General features: G+C 37.9%; 1 long non-coding RNA gene across 1 annotated transcript in view; it reads right to left on the bottom strand.

The window, feature by feature from the left end:
* The window catches only part of LOC112487251 (uncharacterized), a 41,327-nt gene that overhangs the window by 27,288 nt on the left and 6,707 nt on the right, over window positions 1–7,332 (bottom strand). The gene's annotated exons all lie outside the window — the stretch shown is intronic.

Raw genomic sequence — 7,332 nt, 5'->3', positions numbered from 1 at the left:
AAAATTAACAATAAACAAACAAAAAAAGTTTTAGGTATAAACACATTTTTTATAGTTCTAATCATACTGTTCTTCATGTATTTATTACAATAAAATTGACTTCTGTAGCAATCCAAATCAAGAATACTAAATTTAATTTAATTGATGTAATTAACAAACCGCCTTATGTCATATTGATTAGTCAAAACTCACAAATAAAGAGGGAAAAAAACCTCTTTTTTTTCTGAAGTTAACGACACAATGAAATGTTTTTTTTTCTTATATAAAGATAAAGTGACCCGTTGTGTTTACTCAGAGTTCTCCTTGTATATAGTGGATATATACGATGCACTAACAATCAATATGAAATGTGCATAAAACCTATTGACTGGTCACACAGATAGTTGTTTAGAAAGAGCCTCTCACGTCAGCTGATGTCTGGCAGTGAGCTTTACTGTAGTACTGCTCTAGTGGTACTCTAACACAGAACTGCAGCAGATACACAGCGTAAAAAAAAAAAAACACACATCCAAAACTATAGTCGCAGTCAGCTTTGCACCGCAGCATGAAGTCACTGTCGGAGCGTGAATGCAAAAAAAAATAAAAATATTTTCCCTGCTCCTTATCAAAGCATTCATTCATGTAGGACAGGAGGGGGGGGGTGATGGTTTGAACAGAGCTGCTGAATGAAGGAGTGAAGAACAACAAGGAGTCCAACTGAGGAAGACAGACGGCCTTGGAGTATATGAACAACACACACACTCACACAGGTAAACTCACACGGAGAGCCTAATGATCATACAGTCAACTGTCAATGGAAACATCTATGGGAAAACTAAGGCCCGGGGGCCGGATGCGGCCCGTTTAGATTTTTATTCCGGCCCGCCAAACCTTTCCAAATTATATCATTCATTTATATTATTATTATACCTGCAATACCCATATTTCCCCAATAGATGGCGTAGAAAATGCCATCAATAAAAGCATTTTAGCATTTCAGCCTTTTATGCATGACTTTTACATGTCATTTATCTTAGTCCACACGAACGCTCCATCTATCTGCTCCTGACCCCGCCCCCCTGTCAAATTTTAGAGCAGGCATGTGCAAACTAAGGTCCGGGGGCCGGATGCGGCCCGCTCACATTTTTAATCCGGCCCGCCACAACTTTTCCAAATTATATAATTTATTTATATTATTATTATACTTCTACCTTTTCCCTGCAATACCCACGTTTCCCCAATAGAAAATTACAAAAGCATTTTCGCATGTTAGCCTTTATGACCGTCCGTCCATGACTTTCACATGTCGTTTCACTTAGTTCGCCTGAACGCTCCATCTATCTGCTCCTCACTCGGCCTCAGGAAGTGATTTACAGGCTGAAGCAGTTGCTACGGTTACGTAAAAACAAAATTCCAACATTTAAAAAAAAAACGTCTCAAAACTCATTTTAATTAAGCGTCAAAGTTGCATTTTCGAATTTGGTCGTGACTCTACTTAAGCTCTGTCATATTCAACGTGTCAACATGCACTTCGGAGCGCTGAAGCACATCAGGAGGATGCCGTGAAGTGCCTTTTAGATTCGATTTTTGTTGATCCTGGCAGTTATAAATGAAAAATAAAAATAAATAAAAATTTAGAAAATTACAAACATGTCGGGTGGTTTTTTTTTTTTAATCTTTTTAGCAAATCTATCAAGGAGTATAATCACAACATATTATGAAAAATTACTTCTGCACCAACTGCACCGGCGTTATTTTTCACACAACACGGTTTCTGCTAAAAACCACCACAGCATCCAAGCAGCAACTCCAAATCTACTTCCTTGACCTCATTTGAAAAGTTAAGTTAGGTTTGGCTGAGCCCAGACCACAGTTAGCAGAGCGTCCGCCCCTGGCACGGGAGGCCCTGCAGGCAGATGGAGAAGGAGATAATTATAGTAGCGTTTCTTGGGACCACTGACCAGTTCTAGTCAGTGTGGACCGCGATGATGTCATTTCTAATAGCCTCGTTTAAACTGTGTACCGCAGGAAGGTGACTGAGACGGTGACGGGGCATTAGCTTGAAATGCTCACGCCAAATCTTCAGCTTGTTAAAAATTTTGATAACACGTTTTAGCTAACGGGCAGATTTCGGCGTATCTGGGTGATCAACATAAGGCAAACACTCTCTCTGCCAGTGCGTTCAGGAAGTTGGGAACCATCACAGTCCTAATTGGGAGATGAGGTTCTCCATCATTTTTAAATTAGAACTTATTGCAGTTTCCCGTGAATCATATCTGTCGCCAATTCTAGTCAAACTGCGGATGAAAGATGGTGTCATTTTCTCAATGCAGCAGTCGGGGCATGTGAGCGTTACTTCTTCCGCCCCGGCCATAATCATAACTTCTGACTACCTCGGACGTGATCGAAATCCCGAGAGGACACGTTATTTTTTTTACAAGCCATTAGGCATAATCGGATCGTCTCGGCTGTGTTCAAAGACAAGCCGGGCTGGAAACACGACTCATCCACCCACATGAGTCCAACCTTTAATAACACAGGTGTGTGTGTTTGTAATTATATGAATGAGGCGGCGCAGAAAAACGAATAGCTGTGAGTCCAGTGACTTTCGACCGTTGTGACAGACGAAGGGACATGACCAAGTAAACATAAGAAAAAACAAATAAAGAACCTAATACCGGCAAAAACCAATGATTTTAAGAGTTAAAAAAAGAAGCCATAGTTTTTTTCTTCTGATCTTCACTGAGCCAAAATAAAATGTACAATTAAATCTAGAACATCAAAGGGATTTGTGTATTTACCAATTAAACGCAGCCCTTCGTGAAAGCATCGTGAAAAACTCAAGATGACTCCTTAGAATTTAAAATTAATAATAATAAAAAAAAAAAATGTAATCGGTAAATCGGTAAGCATCGTTATCTGTCTTTCTGCTCCGATAATGAAAACCCAACAACGCAATCCCTGGGTTTCGCTGAAATATAAGTCGACAGAACATCACAAACATGAAGCGTTTGGGCATTTTTTTTCACTTTCAAAATTCATTAAGCGGGCCGGATTGAACACCCAAACGGACCAGTTTTGGCCCACGGGCCGCATGTTTGACACCCATTCTCTAATTCATATTTAACTAAGGGATGATGGGTAATGTGCGCACACTGATGAGTATACTGTATATTAAGTATGAGTACTCTATTTACATTTATTACTTTATTATTATTATTTCTTATATACTGTGCACGTATGCGAGTCTGTGTGTTTGAATTAGTTTCTAATTAATAATGATTCATTTTTAATCACCTCAATGTTTGACACATTCTAATGCAGTTTGCTTCACTAACACTGATCCACTGATCCTCCAGAGAGGTGAGAAGAGATAAAAACAAAAAAAAAAAACAAAAAAAAAAAACAAAAACAAAAAAAAAAAACAAAAACAAAAAAAAAAAAAAAGCGGGGGGAATTATCATTAAGAGAAAAAAAAAAAAAAAACGGACAAAATTAGCATTGAGAAGATCAGGAAAAATTAGACTTCCCATCTGTAATCTGTGTAAACACTGTGTACTGAACTACACATTGTACAGCTTTAACTAGAAATAATATGGTGCATCAATAACCACCGTCATTTGTTAAACATATATTAAATATATATGCACATATATTTATATATATATGCATATATATTTATATATATATGCATATATATATAAATATATGTGCATATATATTTAATATATGTTTAACAAATGACGGTGGTTATTGATGCACCATATTATTTCTAGTTAAAGCTATACAATACGTAGTTCAGTAGCCACCCCCCACAAAAACAAAAAAAAAAAACAAAAAAAAAAAAAAACGGATGGAATTAGCATTGAGAAGATCAGGAAAAATTAGACTTCCCATCTGTAATCTGTGTAAACACTGTGTACTGAACTACGTATTGTATAGCTTTAACTAGAAATAATATGGTGCATCAATAACCACCGCCATTTGTTAAACATATATTAAATATATATGCACATATATTTATATATATATGCATATATATTTATATATACATATATACGTCCATACATACAAACACACACACACAAATATATACACATATATAAATATATACACACATAAATATATACATATATGTGGTTATATTTCTTGCAATCTCTTACACAGAAAGAGTCAGAGGAAGGAAAACAAATATGTTTACCTCTGGGCCAACTCCCGCAGTGACTACTTTCAACACTCACTTTTGTTTTGAGCATCCAAATCAATACTTTGTGGAGGAATAAACTAAAAAGGGAATAAAATAAAAAAATAAATAAAAAAACACCGACATTTCTCAAAGCAGCACGACGCACACTGTGTGTGAGCTGTCTGGCGATTAAATAAGAGGGAGACCGTTACGCTGCCCTTTCTCTGCGGGAAGTTTGTTTACATAAAGATGTGTTACAGCAGAAGCACGAGGAGTAAAACAAATTGACATGTTTGGTTAATTGCCCTGCGTATGGAGAGGACGGTTCTGATTTATCAATTGAAGGACATAAACTGTGCGGCATATTTTTTCATATTTAATGAAATATAAGTTGACAAAATATCACAAAAATGAAGTGTTTGGGCATTTTTATCACTTTCAAAATGTATTATGTGGGCCGGATTGAACACCCGAGCGGGCCGGTTTTGGCCCACGGGCCGCATGTTTGACACCCATGTTCTAATTTGTTAGAAAGCCATTTAAGACATACTGTAAATCAAGAAGTAGACATGGAGTAATTCATTCATTTTGTAAAATCATATCGTGTATTAGCAGAGAAAAAAAAAAAAAAACCTGAGCGATCACTCTGAGCCGTTCTGTAACTATTTCTTCACCATCACAACACACAATCTGGACTGTTGACGTGCTTTAGGTCGGGTCGATGAATCCGCGCAGCCAAATTCTGACTCCGCTGTCTGGAGCCTCGGCGGAAAAAACAATTTCATCAGATCAGAACAGTCTTCAACTGTCCATCATTGGCAGCAGTGTGTTTCTTCTGCACTCTCAGATTTTTAGCAGCGTTCTCCCACCTCACCACACCATCTCTGGAGCTCAGTCAAAAATGACTGCCAGGTTGTTGGTCATCTCTCTCTCTCTCTCTGTTCCTGGGGCCCAGTTGAAGGAGCTTCAATTTGATCTAGTTTATGGATATACTTTATATAGAATTTTTTTTTGGAATAATTATTGATTAAATTGCATTTAATTACAAATAACAAAAATGAAAATATAAAATATAATATATAAATATAATATAAAATATATATAAAAAAATTGCATCATAAATAGCAATATTTGGAATTCTATCCAGCAGATGGAAGTACCAAGTGAAAACAAATATTGAAATCGATCGTATTTTATGATAGTTACAATTGTTAGTTATAAAACTAATTGATCCCAAACCGACTGTGGCCTCTGGCCATCGTGGACGCAGGCCTGAGAGTTGGCAGGAAACCAGGGTCGCCTGACTGGCAGTGACAAGTGTTTGCCAAATAAAACTCACAATAATTAACGTTGACTGTTTGTTTGTTTTCGTCCATGAAGTCCATGAGTTTTCCAGCAATATTTAAAAATAGTTGTTTCCCAGAGGGACTCCGAAAAAAGAAACATTTTAACAAAAGAAAAAAAAAAAAAAAGAAAAAAAGAGAGAAAATAAATCACTACAAAAATCGACCTCTGATTTTCATTTATTTTTTGCAATTTTCTCGCAACTCTTTATCTTCTTGAACTGTGCGTGACAAGAGGCGAAACCGTGAAGGTAATAATCTGATTGTTTTAAGTTGAGTAATTGGAGAGCGCCCTCAGGTGGTGGGGCACAGGTCATGGTAGGGCGGGGTGGGAGAACGGTGCCAGTAACAGAGAGATGCATCTTAATTGCGTTTTTCTTTATTTATATTATTCCGAAAAAGGCCTGCTGGCCACACTAAGTGTCACACTCACGGTTAGCTACCTAGCCAAAAAAACAAACAAAAAAAAAAAAAAAAACGGAGGCAGATATTGCGTGCACTGCAGCTGAGCCAGATGGAGGACAAGGCTCTTTCTCTCTGGTATTTTTGGTTTAAGTTATGAGTGTATGTGCAGGGCAACCGTGACAGTTTTTGTCTGTTAGACTTTTATACAAAAATACTTTTTTTTTTTTTTTTGTACTGTTGCCCAACAGCTCGACAGCATGGTGAAGCCGAGGTCTTTTACCCGGCCAACTGTCATGTTGGGGGAAGATGCTGAGCAACATCCATGCAGTGGGAGCATGCAGAAGTAAGAGAGAGAGAAAGTGTGGTGATCTCTCCTCCGTATGCTGAAGGTTGGTAAATCATTTCATTTCTTTACTTCAGGGAGGCCGAGCAGGAGAGGAATGGTAATTTAGCTTTGACAAATTGACTGTTTGCAGTGTGTGAGGTTCCTTTGGGCTGTATTAGGTCGTGACACTTGAAACTGCTGTTGGGCAGAGAACGATACAAAGTAAAATAGTCACAAAAAAATAAATAAAAAATCTGCATACGCGGGACTTTGCAGAAATACTACATTTACTGCATTTACTGATGCAGGAGAATTTGTCCAGGATCAGGGAAGTGAGAAGCACTCGTAGAAAAGAGGAACGGGGCTACGGTCATTTAAACCAGGAAACAAAGTTCCGATACGTCACCTCACTTCCTGCCAGTGTCCTTTGTGGTCAAACGATGCAAAGATGAAGGATGGATGAAGAGCGCGTGCTCTAATATACTGTTCTACATTCAGGGAGATGTGGATCTCCGCAAATTTATCATCCCAACTTCCATGAAGCGTAATGCGGAGATGATGGATCTGTTTTACCGGTTATTAGCAGGAGAGGAAATTTGTGGCCTGAGGAGCTAACGCTCGTCCGACCCGCTATCAGAAACCTTTCTTGATTCTTTATGATCACCATCTTTCAAATGACCTGGTGGTCATTGGTTTCAATAACCTTTAGCAATAATTTAGTTCCCACAACTTCCATCTGGGATAATTAGCTGACTAATAGCGGCCGACCGATATTATCGGCCCGAAATTAGCATAAGAATCGTTATCTTTTCTTTCTCCGAAAATGTTTTTTTTTTTGCCAAATGATGCATGATCTGAAAATAGTGCTTGGGGAAAAACGGCTGTAGATGAAAGTAAAAGCCACTAGATGGCAGCATTGCAGCTCATTTTATAAATCTATTTTAATAATCAGGGGATCGTATTCAATCAGGCCACCACTGCCTCGCTATATCAATATCGGTTGATACTGGACAATATCGGCATCCCTAATGATAAGAAATTGGACGACACAGGTTCTAAAATTTCAACTCGTAAGTGGGCAATATGGTGTCTGA

Source organism: Cynoglossus semilaevis, chromosome 7, assembly GCF_000523025.1.
Source record: "Cynoglossus semilaevis isolate Cse_v1.0 chromosome 7, Cse_v1.0, whole genome shotgun sequence".
Taxonomy (NCBI): domain Eukaryota; kingdom Metazoa; phylum Chordata; class Actinopteri; order Pleuronectiformes; family Cynoglossidae; genus Cynoglossus; species Cynoglossus semilaevis.
Note: the sequence above shows the minus strand (reverse complement) of the source record. Positions and strands in the feature narration are given on the sequence as shown.